This window comes from Elephas maximus, chromosome 7 (assembly GCF_024166365.1).
Source record: "Elephas maximus indicus isolate mEleMax1 chromosome 7, mEleMax1 primary haplotype, whole genome shotgun sequence".
Lineage (NCBI taxonomy): Eukaryota > Metazoa > Chordata > Mammalia > Proboscidea > Elephantidae > Elephas > Elephas maximus.
The window spans coordinates 88,012,555-88,032,004 of record NC_064825.1 but is presented as its reverse complement, the minus strand read 5'-3'; positions in this window follow the sequence as shown (position 1 = coordinate 88,032,004).

Genomic DNA, 19,450 nt, shown 5'->3' with positions numbered 1-19,450 from the left:
CAAATTCAGGCTCTAGGGGAAGGCTTTCTCTTTGTCAGCTCTGGAGGAAGGCCCTTGTCCCTTCTGTTCCTCTGAGATCTTCTTGTGGCTTGGCATCTATCTTTTCCCATCTCTGATTTTTTCTTTTTGCCTAATCTGTTGTTTTTGTATCTCCAAAGAAATGGAAAACGCCTACACTAATACTGCCTCATTAACATACAAAGAAAACTCAGTCCCAAGTGGGATTATAACCACAGGTATAGGGGGTTAGGATTTACAACATATGTATTTGGGGGACACAAATCAATCCATAACAGCTATCAAACTACTAACTGAAAGGTCAGCAGTTCCAATCCACCCAGCTGCATGGCAGAAGAAAGGCCCAGAGACATGCTTCGGTAAAGCCCACAGCCAAGAAAACCCTACGGTGCTCAGTTCTACTCTTAACACGTAGGGTGGCCATGAGTCGGAATCAGCTAGAATGTGATTTTTTTTTTTTCCTTTGGTAGTAGGTTTAGAGTATCAGTATGTATAATTTGTAATGATTAATCAGTTTGTTTTCAGTATTTCTGTGCTTTTTAAAAAACTAGCTATCTTTGGTTGTACTTATTAGGGTAGCTGTAACCTCATTATCATCCAATAAATAGTTATTTAGAAATGCTGAAATGTCCCTTAGATGCATGTGGAAACAGAATACTGTGTTGTCTTGGTTCAAAATAACATTTTGAACATTTCTCAGTTTTAATACCCAGTATGAAAAATAACTGTAGATACAATCCACGTAAACAAAAGTTCTTTGGAGCCATCAATAATTTTCAGGAATATAAAGAGTTCCCAAGATTAAAGAGTTTGAGAACTGCTGTCTCAGGTAATAAAGGCTGCAGGTGGACAGAGGATCCATGCCAGGTGATGTTCACATTCTTCCTTGTCCAAAAACATGCTTAAAAAAATGTTTGGAACTTTATTTAAGTTTCCATGCTTTGGCCAGAGTGGCCTGGCACTCGCTGGAAGCTAGTAGAAACTCTTCCCTCCCTAAATTTTGATTAATTCATTCACCAATTTTTTTTCCCCCTACAAACGCTGGTGTCCATTTTATTCTAATTCCTTAGAATCAGCTGAAATCTTCCTAAATTTTCTGCAGAAATTGTGATTTCACTGATTCCTTCTGGTCAGTGCTTTTTTCTCTTCCCTTCTCCCAATCTCTTCCTTTTCACTTCCCACCTTCCCACTTTGTGTTCTAACCTGTCTCTAAGATGGTTCTTCTTCTCTCCCTCTTAGTTTAAGCAATTGGCGTCAGAGTATGAAGAGCTAGAAATGATGTCTTGTGTTTGATATCCTAGAACAGAGGAAACATCTTTACTAGAACACAATTCTTTTATTTATTCATTCATTTAGTCAACCTACAGCGCCAAGCCCCGGGGATATGAAGATAAATGCCACAGTCTCTGTCCGGGAGAACTTAATCTGGCTAGGATTTATGTCTAAGTAAGAACTTTAAAGTTCTAATTAAGGGTGAGAACTGACTTATTCATTGCCACATCTTCCACAACACTGGCAGAGTGCCTTCTATGCTGTATGTGCTCAATACATTTTTGTTGGGTGCAATGTATTTTCAGGTAGGAAAAATGTTTCACACTATGTTGGTTAGAGACAAATGGTCAGATGTCTTATGGTCTAGAATCAGCAGATATGAACTTTGATGACATTTCTTGATGGAGTTCATCCACCCACATATCTGGATGTTTGGACTAAAACAAATGAGGCTTTGTGCTCACATCAAATATCAGCATCTACAGACTGAGAAAGGAGCCCTGGTTGATCCAGTGGCTAAGTGCCCAGCAGCTAACTGAAAGGTTGGTGGTTTGAACCTACCAGCCACTCTGCAGGAGAAAGATTTGACAGTCTGCTTCTGTAAAGATTCAAAACAAACCCAAAACTAAAACCAAATCTGTTGCCAACAAGTGGATTCCAACTCATGTGACCCTATAGGACAGAATAGAACTGTCCCATAGAGTTTCCAAGGGTGTAATCTTTACAGAAGCAGATTGCCATTATTTTTTTCATCATTGTCCCATGAAACAGCTGGTGGGTTCTAATCACCGACATTTTGGTTAGCAGCCGAGTGCTTAACCATTGCACCACCAGGGCTTCTTCCATAAGGATTACCGCCTTAGAAACCCCATGGGGCAGTTCTACACTGTTCTATAGGGTTATTATGAGTCGGAATCCACTCTAAGGGAACAGATTTACAGTACAGACTGAGAAGGGAGGCAGATATAGAAATGAAGGTCTGGTTCTCAGTGGTGAATTACACCCCCACATATTTCTGTATAATACAGGACTGTCAAGAATATTACTGTATTTGGCAGTACGCACACACACGAACACTCTGAAACTGCGAGCTATTTTGTGGTTAGGTGGCAAAGAGAGAAAAAAAGAATAGCAAGTGACAACAGTGTTCAAGATTGCTGGTTTCTTCTGTTATTTACTTGGTATATTCATTTTCTTAAGGGTCCCTGGTTGGCACAAATGGTTAAGTGCTTGACTACAGGCCAAAAGGTTGATGGTTCGAACAACAATTTTTAAATTTTGTATCATTTGTTTTTAGAGTACCGTTTGCACCATTTAAAGTACCATTTTAAAAACATTATTATGGCTTTCTCTCAAAGCATTTTAAGTATTCTCACTTATTCTAGTATTTCTCTTATTCTCTCCTGACACATCGATGGAGTTGAACTGGATATTATAATTCTTGTTTTTTACAAAGGGGGAAACCGAGGCATGTAGTAAAGGGACTTGAGTAGTCATTATCCAAATAGTAACCCTTCTCTTAACTCTTTCCAGTACCTTTTTGAGTTATTACCAAGCGATGGAGGGCAGTAGGCAAAGGATTATTTAATTTCAAAGGAGATTAAAAAAAAATCAGAGCAATGAGACTAATGGACTTGGATTAATGTGATAATGCATCTCTTAGTTTGAGCACATACCCACCCACTTACCTGTGTGAATTCAAGAATGAAATGGAAACTCGCTTTATTGTGTGGGCATGAGGATTGACTCAAGGACTGTGACGGGAAATGATAAGGTTGTGGCCATGAGTCTATATTATGTAAGATCACATCCACATCATTACAGACACACTGATGACTGTCAAGAGACTATGCGGTACAGGAGATGCAACTTTACTGAACTTAATGTTTCTGTGACATTTTAGCCTTGACATTTCAATAGCAATTGTTTGCTAGTTTAATTTAGCCCAGAAAAGTCAGCAGGTAGAAAGTGAAATACTCCTAGTGTTCCAGATTGATTATATAGCTATATGCAGGTATCTTCAAATTCGACAAACAAGTAGGGGGTGTAAGATTTTTTTTTAACATTTTCTGAAAACTCTAAGGAAACTTTAAAAAAAAATTTTTATTGTGCTTTAAGTGAAAGTTTACAAACCAAGTCAGTCTCGCATATAAAAACTTATGTACACCTTGCTATATACTCCTAGTTGCTCTCCCTCTAATGAGACAGCACGCTCCTTCCCTCCACTCTCTATTTTTGTGTCCATTCGGCCAGTTTCTGACCTCCTCTGCCTTCTCAGCTTCCCTCCAGACAGGAGCTGCCCACATAGTCTCATGTGTCTACTTGATCCAAGAAGCTCACTCCTCAGCAGTCTCATTTACTGTCCCAACCCCTGTTTGAAGTGTTGGCTTTGGGAATGGTTCCAGCCTTGGGATGACAGAAAGCTTGGGGACCATGACCTCCGGGGTCCTTCTAGTTTCAGTCAGACCAATCAGTCTAGTCTTTTTAGAAGAATTTGAGGCCTGGGAAAATTTTGACTAGAGCTCACGTTTAATTCTATCAGTTAAGAGCACTAATGGTTAATAGCAACAATTAAAAAGATCAAGAACAGTGTGAGAGTTCATCTGGTTTCATGCCATGCTATGGGTGGGTAGTAAAAAGAGCTACACTGAATCCTTAAAAAAAGGGAGTAATCCGTATAGTCCTTACAGGGCGCATAACACCTTGAATCATCTGAGCTGCCCCCAGGGGCTTGTGACAGGGTCTTGTGTCATAGCTTATCACAGAACTCTCACTCTGAGTTCAGATGTTGGCTTTCCTACAACTGTAATTAATTCTTGCACTCATCAAGCTCATTTCTTCATCATAATCTTACTCTCTGATTGCAACACAATTTTTGGGGGGGGTCTGTTTTTTTTATTCTAAGTAAATACAGACTTTTACATACACAAGTTTATCTGGCATCCGCTGCAACATGATAAACGGAGAAAAGATTGAAGTTGTCAAGGATTTCATTTTACCTGGACCCACAATCAACTCACAGAAGGAGCAGTCAAGAAATCAAGACACGTTGCTTTGGGCAAATCTGCTGCAAAAGACCTCTTTAAAGTGTTAAAAAGCAAAGATGTCACTTTGAGGACTAAGGTGGGCCTGACCCAAGCCGTGGTATTTTCAATAGCCTTATATGCATGAGAAAGCTAGACAATGAATAAGGAAGGAAGACTGAAGAAGAACTGACACATTTAAATTATGGTGCTGGTAAAAAATATTGAATATACCATGGTCTGCCAGAAGAACGAACAAATCTGTCTCGGAAGAAGTACAGCCAGAATGCTCCTTAGAAGCAAAGATAGTGAGACTTCATCTCATGTACTTTGGACATGTTGTCAGAAGGAACCAGTCCCTGGAGAAGGACATCATGCTTGGTAAAGTATAGGGTCATCGAAAAAGAGGAAAACCCTGGACGAGATGGATTGACACAGTGGCTGCAACAATGGGCTCAGCAATTGTGAGGATGGCACAGGACTGGGCAGTGTTTCAGTTCTGTTGTACACAGAGTCGCTATGAGCCAGAACCAACTTGGCAGCACCTAACAACAACAAAAACAACATTTTGCCTATCAGGACACTATCTTTGCAGTGTTGGACACTCAGTAAATACTGGATGAATTAAATTGTTTATTAAAACTTGATTGACTTTTAGTATTATATGTTTTTATTACTCTCTTCTTTTTTTTCTATTCCCCAATTCTTTTTCTTTCTCCTTTCATTCCCCCTTACCATATTTCTTCTAAGTCGCTATTTTGAAATTTTTCTTTTTCTTACGATTCTCAACTCTCATTCTTATCTTCTTTCCCTCTCTGGGTAATTTTCTTAGGTTGGACTATGTGAAATTGCTGATATTCATCTATTTTTGACTACAAAAATGGCAATTTCATACGGTTCAACCTAATAGTTTCCTCTACTCCTGGCACAGAGCCTGGCAGGTAGGCAATTAATCTTTGTTGAATGAACTAATAAGTAAATCCTCCTTTCCATCTGCTTCTATCAAAACGTTCTAGGAAATTTATATTCTAGAGGCTGAGGGCCTAGATAATGTTAGGCAAACTCTAACTGTTATGGACTCAGAAGTCTGTAATCATCAGTATTCTTACTAAATTTGCTGATTCTTGATTCTATTAGTCCTTTTCATCACCTGAGGATATGGTTGTTGGCATGTATGCAGCTACCTACATCAATGTTATCACATGCGTGTTCTGTAAATGTTAGTAAAAATAAATTCGTGGAATATGCATCTTTTTGTGAGTGCTTGAGTATGTTTATATACGTAGTTAGCATCCTAAAAAGCTGAACTATTTAATACTTTATATGTTAAAAGAGGAATCGCAGAAATTGAAAGCATATAGTAGCAGAAATTGAAGTAGTTCAGAAGCTGCAGAAATTGAAAGGAAGGTTTGGTTTCTTAAAATACATCATTATTTGAGTCTCATTAGCAGTAACAGGAAATATCTGTTATTCCAAACCATTCACTTCTGATATTTCCCTACCCTCAATTGGCCTTTGATAATTTATGTACACTGAAATGACTGTTGAGCCCCAGAGAAGAGTCTTAATAATACAGGAAAAATTTTAGGTTTCCTGAGTTAATGATGACTGGAATTGCTGACCCTGTCCATGGACTTTTTAGTTCAAGATGCTTTTAATACTTTAATATCTTAACTCATAAACCCACCTTTTTCTAACACCTAAATAAAATGGGCATTTAATGCATGGACAAATGGGTGCAAGAAATTTTAAGAGACTGACCTAAGGAAATTTAGTAAGTGAATCAGGGGGAGTATTGAAACTTGTATTTCTGGTTTCTACCCAATATGCTTTCTACTTCACCCCTTTGGCACTGGAATTCTACGTAATGATTCAGTAATTGCATTTATGATTCACACCCTGTGAATCATGAAGAGATTCTTTTGTTCTCTTTTAGTTATTAAAAGGTGAAATTCAAGATCTGACTATGATGTCTGTCATTATCCTTTCATGCAATGAAGGGCTGTGGGATAAATGACCTAGTTTTACCCTAAGTGAGGTGGCCTTTGTCAATGGGGAAATAACCCTTGAAGTAATTGGAGTGCCTTAGTTTAGGACTTCCAGGCCACACCTGAGGATTTGTGCTGGTAAGGGGGGATCGGCCAGACCAGAAAAGACTCAACTGGGAGGCTAATATCAACTAGCCTCAGAAGGCATGACTTAGCCTATCGTGCAGGACTGGCTGATAAAAGCCCTGAACATGGAGGCTCAGACAGCTTCCTGGTTGACAAGAACATCTGCTCTGGGGAGGGCAGTGTGCCCCTTGGGACTTAGAAGCGCCATGTTGGGAACCCTTCAAACCTCACCATAGATATCTCTTCATTTTTTTCCTTTTTGGTTATAATCTGTGGTTATAAATAATGCTGTACTCTCCCTGACTTTTGTGAGTCATTCTAGCAAATTATCGGACATAAAGGCTGGTGTCTGCCCATTTGATAGTCTGAAGGATTGTAGTCTTTTAGCTTATGAGTTCTGACCCAGCTCTGGGTTGCTAGGGCCAGAGAGAAAGAGAGTGCCATGGGGGCGACTGGTGATAAGGATGGAGAGGTGGGAATGTGAGGACTGGATCAATCTCTACATTTTGGAGATTAAATTCATGCTGTTTTTATCATGCAAGGGCTTTTTTATTTCTTTTTTAAAAACAAAATTATAATTATTTATTAGCAAAGCAATACATATTCTTTGCAAAACATTAAAGAACTATAGGAATTTATTAGTAAAAAGGCCTCCTTTTCCAAAAGAAAACTGTTAAAATAAGTTTCCACCCAGCCCAAGCCTTTTTTAAGTGAATTCTGAAGAGCTGTCTAGATGCTTATGTCATAGCAAGTTTCGTTTTGAGTGATGATTCCTTGTACACATTTAATACTGCAAATATTTTCTTTGCACGTTTTCTATTATAATTTATAATGTTTAAAAAATGTATTTTTAAAAGTTAGTTGCCTCTTTCACATCTTACTCCAAAATAAACTCCAGGTAACTTTAAGAATTAAATTAAAAAAAAAAGAAAAACAAAAGAACTAGAAGAAAATACAGGTGGATAATCTCTTAGAGTGAAGAAAGATGCTCTAATAATAAAAGCAAAGGAAAGTGACAAAAGATTGAGATATTTGACTTCATAAAAATTAATCATTTTTAAACATCAGAAGACACCAGTAAAGTTAAAAGGCAAATGACAAACTGGGGAACATATTTGCAACATATATGAGAGATAAAGAGTTAAGACCCTCACCCTTTAAAGTACTGTAACAAATCAACAAGATCATTTAAAAAACAGGCATAACACATGATCAGACAACTCACAAAAGCAGAAATACGAACAGCCAGTAAACCTTACAAAATGTTCAACTTCACTAGCAATGAAGAAAATGAAAACTAAAATGAGATTCATATTTCGCTAGCTAGACTGGCAAAGATAAAAAATAATGACACATTTAGTGCTGGAAAGGGTGTGGTAAGAAGGGCATTTTCTGTTTCCTACTGGAATGACCATTTTAGAAGGCAATTTAGCAATCCTCTTCAATAAGCATGGAGAATCTGTAAGAAATTATTGCTTCATCCATTTCCATAAACTTAACTGCTGCACTTTTGCTTTGATGCTTTATAAAGATCCCATGAGTCATTCTCTAATTGCAGACCTAATGTCCCCTCTGTTATTTCTATAATTTGTCTATTTATCATTTTCTATGGGTATCACTGATAAGCTCAACAAAGTTCTATTTTATTTCTAAAAGTTTTTCAAAAATTTGCAAGTTGACTTCAACCAAGTGAACAGGGGTTTTTCCCCCTCTGAATTGCTTTTCAAAAAAGTTAAGAAATACTTTCATTCTTTTCTATTACAAAAACAATACTTATGCTTATTATAGCAAAATTTAGGGATAGGAAAAAGGACAAAAATGCCTAATTCCACCTCCAAGAGCACCACTTAAAGGGTATACCATTCTGGGCTTTTTTTCTATCAATAATGTGTAGATATATTATACATGTTGTTAAATTAGCCTTCAGAAAGGGTATATAAATGTGTATGTCCACACCATATAATATCTTTAACCCTTCTCAACAATGGATATTGAGATTTTAAAAGATAGTTTTAAAATGGCTTCTTATTGTTTTTATCCTCATTTTTCCACATGCTTACCCACCAGCCACCCCACGGGAGAAAAGACCTGGCTATCTGCTCCTGCAAAGATTAAACCCAGTAATCCAGTGAGATTACAGCCTTGAAAACCCTTTGGGGCAGTTCTACTCTCTCCTATATGGTCACTATGAGTCAGAATTGACTCACCGGCAACTGGTTTTGTTTGTTTTTTGTGTAGTCTCAGAATTTCTACAGATGAATAGATCACCATTATCTATGGCTTGTCCTGCCTGCAAATTGTAGCCACTATAACATTTCACCTTCGCATTTAAGGCCATGTTTAATATCTTCCTCTTCTTTTTACAAAATCACCTTTTTATTGATAATGCTTTGGGTGTTCTAAAGGATACAAAGATGAATAGTAATATAAGCAACTTTTTAAAAAGACACATTTCACATAAGACAAAATTCACCATTTTAAAGTCTACGACTGGTTTTTCGTATATTCACAATGTTATGCAGCCATCGCTGTTGTTAGGTGCCGTTGAGTGGTTCCATCTTATAGCAACCCTATGTACAACAGAACGAAACACTGCCCAGTCCTGTGCCATTCTCACAATCATTGCTATGCTTGAGCCCACTGTTGCAGCTACTGTGTCCATCCATCTCGTTGGGGGTCTTCCTCTTTTTTGCTGACTCTCCACTTTACCAAGCATGATGTGTGTCTTAGTCATCTAGTGCTGCTATAACAGAAATACCACAAATGGATGGCTTTAACAAAGAGAAGTTTATTTTCTCACAGTAAACCCACCCAGTGCCATCGAGTCGGAAAGTAGGCTAAAAGTCCAAATTCAGAGGGTCAGCTCCAGGGGAAGGCTTTCTTTCTCTCTGTCGATCTTCTCATCAATGTTCCCCCAAACTAGCAGCCTCTCCAAGCAGGGATCCCTGGTCCAAAGGACACGCTTTGCTCCCAGCACTGCTTTCTTGATGGTATGAGGTCCCCAACTCTCTGCTTACTTCCCTTTCCTTTTATCTCTCGTAAGATAAAAGGTGGTACAGGCCGCACCCCAAGGAAACTCCCTGGATTAGGGATGTGATCTTAGTAAGGGTGTTACAATCCCACCCTAATCCTCTTTAATATAAAATTACAATCATAAAATGGAGGACAACCATTCAATACTGGGAATCATGACCCAGCCAAATTTATATACACATTTTTTGTGGGACATATTTCAATCCATGACCATGTCTTTCTTCAGGGACTGGTCCCTCCTGACAACTTCTCCAAAGTAAAACCTAAAAAAGTATGTGGGATGAAATCTCAACATTCTTGCTTCTAAGGAGTATTCTCGCTGTACTTCTTCAAAGACAAATTTGTTTGTTCTTTTGGCAGTCCATGGTATACTCAATATTCTTTGCCAACACCGTAATTCAAATGTGTCAATTCTTGTTCAGTCTTCCTTATTTCTTGTCCAGCTTTCACATGCATATGAGGCAATTGAAAATACTATGGCTTGAGTCAAGCCCACCTTAGTCCTCAAAGTGACATCTTTGCTTTTTAACACTTTAAAGGGGTCTTTTGCAGTTGTTATTGTTAGGTGCTGTCGAGTCAGTTCCAACTCGTAGTGATCCTATGTACCACAGAACAAAACACTGCCCAGTCCTGCGCCATGCTCACAATCGTTGTTATGCTTGAGCCGACTGTTGCCGCCACTGTGTCAATCCATCTCGTTGAGGGTCTTCCTCTTTTCCACCCACCCCGTACTTTACCAAGCATGATGTCCTTCTCCAGGGACTGATCCCTCCTGACAACATGTCCAAAGTATGTAAGACACAGTCTCACCATCCTTGCTTCTAAGCAGCATTCTGGTTGTTCTTCTTCCAAGACAGATTTGTTCATTCTTTTGACAGTCCATGGTATACTCAATATTCTTTGCCAACGCCACAATTCAAAGGCACCCATTCTTCTTTGGTCTTCCTTATTCATTGTCCAGCTTTCACATGCATATGATGCGACTGAAAATACCATGGCTTGGGTCAGGCGCACCGTAGTCTTCAAGGTGACTTCTTTGCTTTTCAACACTTCAGGGAGGTCCTTTGCAGCAGATCTGCCCAATGCTGCTTCCATGGATGTCGATTGTGGATCTAGGTAAAATGAAATCCTTGACAATTTCAATCTTTCCGCCGTTTATCATGATGTGGCTTATTGGTCCAGCTGTGAGGATTTTTTGTTGTTGTTGAGGTGTAATCTGTACTGAAGACTATGGTCTTTGATCTTCATCAGTAAGTACTTCAAGTCCTCTTCACTTTCAGCAAGTATGGTTGTGTCATCTGCATAACACGGACTGTTAATTAGTCTTCCTCCAATCCTGATGCCCCATTTTCTTCATATAGGTCAGCTTCTTGGATTATTTGCTCAGCATACAGATTGAATAGGTATGGCGAAAGAATACAACTCTGGCACACACCTTTCCTGACTTTAAACCAATCAGTATCCCCTTGTTCTGCCCGAACAACTGCCTCTTGTTCTATGTACAAGTTCCTTATGAGCACAATTAAGGGTTCTGGAATTCCCATTCTTTGCAATGTTATCCATAATTTGTTATGATCCACAGAGTTGAATGGCTTTGCATACTCAGTAAAACGCAGGTAAACATCCTTCTGATATTCTCTGCTTTCAGAGGATCCATCTGACATCAGCAATGATATCCTTGTTTCCAGACAGCAGAAGGCTAAAAATCTTCAATTTCTTCATCTTTGGCCTTAGTGGGTGGTGTATAAATTTGAATAATAGTCATATTAACTGGTCTTCCTTGTAGGTGTATGGACATTATCCTATCACTGACAACATTATACTTCAGGAATTCAATGCCATTCCTCTTCAAGTTGTCATTCCCAGTATAGTAGACCATATGACTGTCCGATTCAGAATGGCCAATACCAGTCCATTTCAGCTTGCTAATGCCTAGGATATTGATGTTTATGTGTTCCATTTCATTTCTGACAATTTCAAATTTTTCTGGATTCATATTTCACACATTCCATGTTCTGATTATTAATGGATGTTTGCAGCTCTTTCTTCTCATTTTGAGTCCTGCCACCTCAGCAAATGAAGGTCCTGAAAGCTTTATTCTATCCACATCATTAAGGTCGACTCTACTTTGAGGAGGCAACTCTCCCTCTGTCGTGTTTTGAGTGTCTTCCAACCTGAAGGGTTCATCTTCTGGCACTAGGCCAGACAGTGTTTCACTGTTATTCATAAGGTTTTCACTGGTCAATTTTTTCAAAAGTAGACCTCCAGGTACTTCTTCCTAGCCTGTCTTAGTGTGGAAAACCAAAACCCATTGCCGCTGAGTCAATTCCAACTTATAGCAACCCTATAGGACGGAATAGAACTTCCCCACAGAGTTTCTAAGGAGTAGCTGGTGGATTAGAACTGCTGATCTTTTGGCTAGCAGCCAAATGCTTAACTATTGCACCACCAGGGCCCTTCTTATTCTGGAAGGTCCACTGAAACCTGTCCACCATGTGTGACCCTGCTGGTATTTGAAATACCAGTAGCATAGCTTCTAACATCACAGAAAAGTGCAAACAACCACAGTATGACAAACTGACAGATTGGGATGCAACCATCATGACTACGTAATTCCAGAACATTTTCATCAATCCAAAAAGAAACTCTATAATTATTAACTAGTCACTCTCCATTCTCCCCTCCTCCCAGGCGGTTGCAACTATTAATCTACTTTCTATCTCTGTGGATTTGCCTTTCAGGACATTTCAAGTAAACTGAATCATATAATATGTGGCCTTTTGTGACTGGCTTCTTTCACTTAGTATAGTGCTTTCACGGTTCATCCATGTTGTTAGCTTGTATCAGTATATCACTCCTTTTGTGCTTGAATAATACTCCATTGTATGGATAGACCACATTTTGCTTATCCATCATCAGTTGATGAACATTTGAGTTGTTTCTCGTTTTTTTTTTTAAAGTTCTCTTTTTTCTAACTCCAAATAGTCTTTTGATTCTTTTTTTTAATAATTTTTATTGTGCTTTAAGTGAAAGTTTACAAATCAAGTCAGTGTCTCACATAAAAACTTGTATACACCTTGCTCCATACTCCCAATTACTCTCCCCCTAATAAGACAGCCCACTGCGTCCTTCCACTCTCTCTTTTTGTGTCCATTTCGCCAACTTCTAAACCCCTCTACCCTCTCATCTCCCCTCCAGGCAGGAGATGCCAACAGAGTCTCAAGTGTCCACCTGATCCAAGAAGCTCACTCCTCACCAGCATCTCTCTCCAACCCATTGTCCAGTCCAATCCACGTCTGAAGAGTTGGTTTCGGGAATGGTTCCTGTCCTGGGGCAACAGAAGGTCTGGGGACCATGACCACTGGGGTCCTTCCTGTCTCAGTCAAACCATTAAGCCTGGTCTTTTTATGAGAATTTGGAGCCTGCATCCCAGTGCTCTCCTGCTCCCTCAGGGGTTCTCTGTTGTGTTCCCTGTCAGGGCAGTCATCAGTTGTAGCCAGGCACCATCTAGTTCTTCTGTTCTCAGGCTGATGTAGTCTCTGGTTCATGTGGCCCTTTCTGTCTCTTGGGTTCGTAATTACCTTGTTTCCTTGGTGTTCTTCATCCTCCTTTGATCCAGGTGGGTTGAGACCAATTGATGCATCTTAGATGGCTACTTGCTAGCATTTAAGACCCCAGACGCCACTCTTCAAAGTGGGATGCAGAATGTTTTCTTAACAGATTTTATTATGCCAGTTGACTTAGATATCCTCTGAAATCATGGTCCCCAAACCCCTGCTCCTGTTACACTGGCCTTCAAAGCATTCAGTTTATTCAGGAAACTGCTTTGCTTTTGGTTTAGTCCAGTTGTGCTGACCTCCCCTGTATTGTGTGTTGTCTTTCCCTTCATCTAAAGTAGTTCTTATCTACCATCTGATTAGTGAATATCCCTTTCCCACCCTCACTCCCTCCCCCATCTCCTAACCACAAAAGAATGTTTTCTTCTCAGTTTAAACTATTTCTCAACTTCTTATAATACTGGTCTTACACAATATTTGTCCTTTTGCAACTGACTAATTTCACTCAGCATAATGCCTTCCAGGTTCCTCCATGTTATGAAATGTTTCACAGATTCCTCACTGTTCTTTTTCTATGTGTAGTATTCCATTGTGTGAATATACCATAATTTATCTATCCATTCATCCGTTGATGGGCACCTTGGTTGCTTCCATGTTTTTGCTATTGTAAACAGCGCTGCAGTAAACATGGGTGTGCATATATCTGTTCGTGTAAAGGCTCTTATTTCTCTAGGATATTTCCGGGGAGTGGGATTGCTGGATCGTATGGTAGTTCTATTTCTAGCTTTTTAAGGAAGCGTCAAATCAATTTCCAACGTGGTTGTACCATTAGACATTCCCAGCAGCAGTGTAGAAGTGTTCCAATCTCTCCACAGCCTCTCCAACATTTATTATTTTGTGTTTTTTGGATTAATGCCGGCCTTGTTGGAGTGAGATGAAATCTCATTGCAGTTTTGATCTGCATTTCTCTAATGGCTAATGATCGTGAACATTTCCTCATGTATCTGTTAGCTACCTGAATGTCTTCTTTAGTGATGCGTCTATTCATATCTTTTGCCCATTTTTTAATAGGGTTATTTGTCTTCTTGTAGTCGAGTTTTTGTAGTATCATGTAGATTTTAGAGATCAGGCGCTGATCGGAAATGTTGTACTAAAAACTTTTTCCCAGTCTGTAGGTAATCTTTTTACTCTTTTGATGAAGTCTTTGGTTGAGCATAGGTGTTTGATTTTTAGGAGCTTCCAGTTACCTAGTTTTTCTTCAGTGTTCTTAATACTGTTTTGTATACTGTTTATGCCATGTGTTAGGGCTCCTAACATTGTCCCTATTTTTTCTTCCATGATCTTTATCGTTTTAGATTTTATATTTAGGTCTTTGATCCATTTTGAGCTCGTTTTTGTGCATGGAGTGAGGTATGGGTCTTGTTTCATTTTTTTGCAGTTGGATATCCAGTTATGCCAACACCCTTTGTTAAAAAGACTGTCTTTTCCCAATTTAACTGTTTTGGGGCCTTTGTCAAATATCAACTGCTCATATGTGGATGGATTTATGTCTGGATTCTCAATTCTGTTCCGTTGGTCTATGTATCTGTTGTCGTACCAGTATCAGGCTGTTTTGACTACTGTGGCAGCGTAATAGGTTCTAAAATCGGGTAGAGTACGGCCTCCCACTTTCTTCTTTTTTCAGTAATGCTTTAGTGATCTGAGGCCTCTTTCCCTTCCATATGAAGTTGGTGATTTGTTTCTCCATCTCATTAAAAAATGTCATTGGAATTTGGATCGGAATTGCATTAAATCTTTAGATAGCTTTTCGTAGAATAGACGTTTTTATAATGTTAAGTCTTCCTATCCATGAGAGAGGTATGTTTTCCCACTTACGTAGGTCTCTTGGTTTCTTGCAGAAGTGTTTTGTAGTTTTCTTTGTATAAGTTTTTTACATTTCTGGTAAGATTTATTCCTAAGTATTTTATCTTCTTGGGGGCTACTGTAAATGACATTGATTTGGTGGTTTCACTTTCAACGTTCTTTTTGTTGGTGTAGAGGAATCCAACTGATTTTTGTATGTTTATCTTGTATCCTGATATTCTGCTGAACTCTTCTATTAGTTTCAGGAGTTTTCTTGAGGATTCCTTAGGGTTTTCTGTGTATAAGATCATGTCATCTGCAAATAGAGATACTTTTACTTCTTCCTTGCCTATCTGGATGTGCTTTATTTCTTTATCTAGCCTAATTGCTTTGGCTAGGACTTCCAACACAATGTTGAATAAGAGCGGTGATAAAGGGCATCCTTGTCTGGTTCCCGGCCTCAATGGGAATGCTTTCAGGCTCTCTCCATTTAGGGTAATGTTGGCTGTTGGCTTTGTATAAATGCCCTTTATTATACTGAGTAATTTTTCTTCTATTCCTATTTTGCTGAGAATTTTTATCACGAACGGGTGTTGAACTGTGTCAAATGCCTTTTCTGCAACAATTGATAAAATCATGTGATTCTTGTCTTTTATTTATGTGGTGGATGACATTAATTCTTTTTCTAATGTTGAATGATCCCCTGCATACCTGGTATGAATCCCACTTGGTCATGGTGAATTATTTTTTTGATATGTTGTTGAATTCTATTGGCTAGAATTTTGTTGAGGATTTTTGCATCTGCATTCATGAGGGATATAGGTCTATAATTTTCTTTTCTTGTGGTGTCTTTACACCTGGTTTCAGTATCAGGGATATGGTGGCTTCATAGAATGAGTTTGGTAGTATTCTGTCCTTTTCTATGCTCTGGAATACCTTTAGTAGTAGTGGTGTTAACTCTTCTCTGAAAGTTTGGCAGAACTCTGCAGCGAAGCCATCTAGACCAGGGCTGTTTTTGTTGGGAGTTTTTTTATTACCTTTTCAATCTCTTCTTTTGTTATGAATCTATTTAGTTGCTCTACCTCTGTTTGTGTTAGTTTAGGTAGGTAGTGTGTTTCTAGGAATTCATCCATTTCTTCTAGGTTTTCAAATTCGAGTATAGTTTTTCATAGTAATCGGACATGATTCTTTTAATTTCAGTTGCGTCTGTTGTAATATCGCCCATCTCATTTCTTATTCGGGTTATTTGCTTTCTCTTCTGTTTTTCTTTTGTCAGTTTGGCCAGTGGTTTATCAATTTTGTTGATTTTTTTCAAAAAGCCAGCTTTTGGTCTTGTTAATTCTTTCAGTTGTTTTTCTGTTTTCTGTTTCATTTAGTTCAGCTCTAATTTTTATTATTTATTTTCTTCTGGTGCCTGTGGGTTTCTTTTGTTGCTCTCTTTCTACTTGTTCAAGTTGTAGGGATAATTCTTTGATTTTGGCCCTTTCGTCTTTTTGGATGTGTGCATTTATTGATATAAATTGGCCTCTAAGCACCGCTTTTGCTCTGTCCCAAAGGTTCAGATAGGAAGTGTTTTCATTCTCATTGGATTCTCTGAATTTCTTTATTCCATCCTTAATGTCTTCTATAATCCAGTCTTTTTTGAGCAGGGTCTTGTTCAGTTGCCAAGTGTTTGATTTCTTTTCCCTGCTTTTCCTGTTATTGATTTCCACTTTTATGGCCTTATGGTCAGAGAGGATGCTTTGTAATATTTCAATGTTTTGGATTCTGCTAAGGCTTGGTTTATGACCTAATATGTGGTCTATTCTAGAGAATGTTCCGTGTGCACTAGAAAGGAAAGTATAGTTGGCTGCTGTTGGGTGGAGTGTTCTGTATATGTCTATGAGGTCAAGTTGGTTGATTGTGGCATTTAGATCTTCCGTGTCTTTATCGAGCTTCTTTCTGGATGTCCTGTCCTTCACCGAGAGTGGTGTGATGAAGTCTCCTACTATTATTGTGGAGCTGTCTATCTCACTTTTCAATGCTGATAGAGTTTGTTTTATGTATCTTGCAGCCCTGTCATTGGTGTGTAAATATTTAATACGGTTATATCTTCTTGGTGTATTGTCCCTTTAATCATTATATAGTGTTCTTCCTTTGCTTTCTGATGGATTTGATTTTAAAGTCTATTTTGTCAGAAATTAATTTTGCCACTCCTGCTCTTTTTTGATTGTTGTTTGCTTGATATACTTTTTTCCATCCTTTGAGTTTTAGTTTGTTTGTGTCTCTAAGTCTAAGATGTGTCTCTTGTAGGCAGCATACAGACGGATCTTGTTTTTTATTCCATTCTGCCACTCTCTGTCTCTTTATTGGTGCATTTAGTCCATTTACATTCAGGGTGATTATGGATAGGCATGAATTTAGTGCTATCATTTTGATGTCTTTTTTGGTATGTTGTTGACAGTTTCTTTTTCCCACTCAATTTAATGTGCTGAGTAGGTTATCTTTGTATATTGTCCTTTCTCTTCGTTTTTGTTGATTTTGTTTTTGCTGAGTCTCTATTTTTTTCTTATATTTCATTTTGATGAGTAGGATAGTTTGTCTCCTTTGTGGTTACCTTATTATTTACCCCTATTTTTCTAAATTTAAACCTAACATATTTCTTTGTATCGCCGTTATCTTCCTCTCTATATGGAAGGTGTATGATTACATTTCTTAGTCCCTCTTTATTGTTCTAATGTTGTCTTCTTTTATATGATAACATCGCTGTTACCCTGTTCTGAATTTTTTTTTTTTATAATCTTGCTTTGTATTTTGAGATTTCCCTGTCTGGGTTGACTTCTGGTTGCTCTGTCCAGTATTCTAGTCTTGGGTTGATACCTGATATTATTGATTTTCTAACCAAAGAACTCACTTTAGTATTTCTTGTAGTTTTGGTTTGGTTTTTACAAATTCCCTCAACTTGTGTTTATCTGGAAATGTCTTAATTTCACCTTCATGTTTAAGAGACAGTTTTGCTGGATATATGATTCTTGGAAGGCAATTTTTTTCCTTCAATTTTTTAAATATGTCATTCCATTGCCTTCTTGCCTGCATGGTTTCTGCTGAGTAGTGTGAGCTTATTCTTATTGGCTCTCCTTTGTAGGTGACTTTTCGTTTATCTCTCGCTGCTCTTATAATTCTCTCTTTATCTTTGGTTTTGGCAAGTTTGATTATAATATATCTTGGTGACTTTCTTTTAAGATCTACCTTATGTGGAGTTCGATGAGCATCTTGGATAGACATCTTCTCATCTTTCACGATATCAGAGAAGTTTTCTGCCAACAAATCCTTAACAATTTTCTCTGTATTTTCTGTTATCCCTCCCTGTTCTGGTACTCCAATCACTCATAGGTTATTTCTCTTGATAGAGTCCCACATGATTCTTAAGGTTTCTTCATTTTTTAAAATTCTTTAGTCTGATTTTTCTTCAAGTATATTAGTACCAACTGATTTGTCTTTAAGTTCAGAAATTCTGTCTTCCACTTGCTCAATTCAGCTCCTCTGACTTTCTATTGAGTTGTCTACTTCTGTAATTTTATTGTTAATCTTCTGAATTTCTGATTGCTGTCTGTCTATGGATTTTTCCAGCTTATTAAACTTTTTATTCATGAATAACCTTTCTAATGTCTTCAATTGCTTTGTCTGTGTGTTCTTCGGCTTGTTCTGTGTATTGTCTCATTTCCTTCCTGATGTCTTGAAGGGTTCTGTATATTAAAATTTTGTATTCTCCTTATCTGGTAATTCCAGGAATGCACTTTCATTTGGAAGATCCCTGGATTCTTTGTTTTGAGAGCCTGTTGAGATGATCATGGTCTGTTTGTTTATGTGACTTGATACTGACTGTTGTCTCTGAGCCATCTATAAGTTATTGTATTAGTTTCTGCTTGCTTACTGTGTCACAGCTGCTTGCTTTGTTTTGCTCTGTTATACCCCTATGGGTTGCTTGAGTGAGCTAGCTTGATTATTTTCACCTTTGGAGCTCTGACTTCCTGTCCCCAGATGGCTAGAGCTGTTATCAGGTATATCAGTCTAGGAGTCCATTCAGTTTTCTTGTATGAATTCAGCTCAGGTGTCCAGGTAGCTGATCATCAAGTGTGTGGCACAGGCTCTGTCCTACAGTCTTAGGGGCAAAAGGGTGATTGGCAGATATATCAGTATCTGATTGCAGCAGGGGGTCAGGCTCTGAACAAGGCAGGGGGCTGAGAACCAACCCCCGAGTGTCTCTGAGGAAAGCACACCCCTGTTCCCTAGAGCATGCAGGTGGGTGGGTTCTGCAGATGGACCATGGGCACCCAAAGTTTTTTTTGTAAGGACTGGGAGGTACCAGTTATCTTTGGACCCCTGTCGCAGGTGGCTGGGTGACCTGAGTGGAGCTACCAGTCCTTAGGTCCCTGATGTGGGTAGGTGAGGGCCTTGTTTAATAGGCAAAGCAATGTCAAACATCAAACACCCACCTCTCCATTGCACAGCTGAAATGGTTGGAGTCTGCCAACTAGGGCCTATTCTCCTAAAATAGGCCCACACAGGTCCACGCAGAAGGGAAAGGTGCTCAAAGTCCACAGATGGTTTA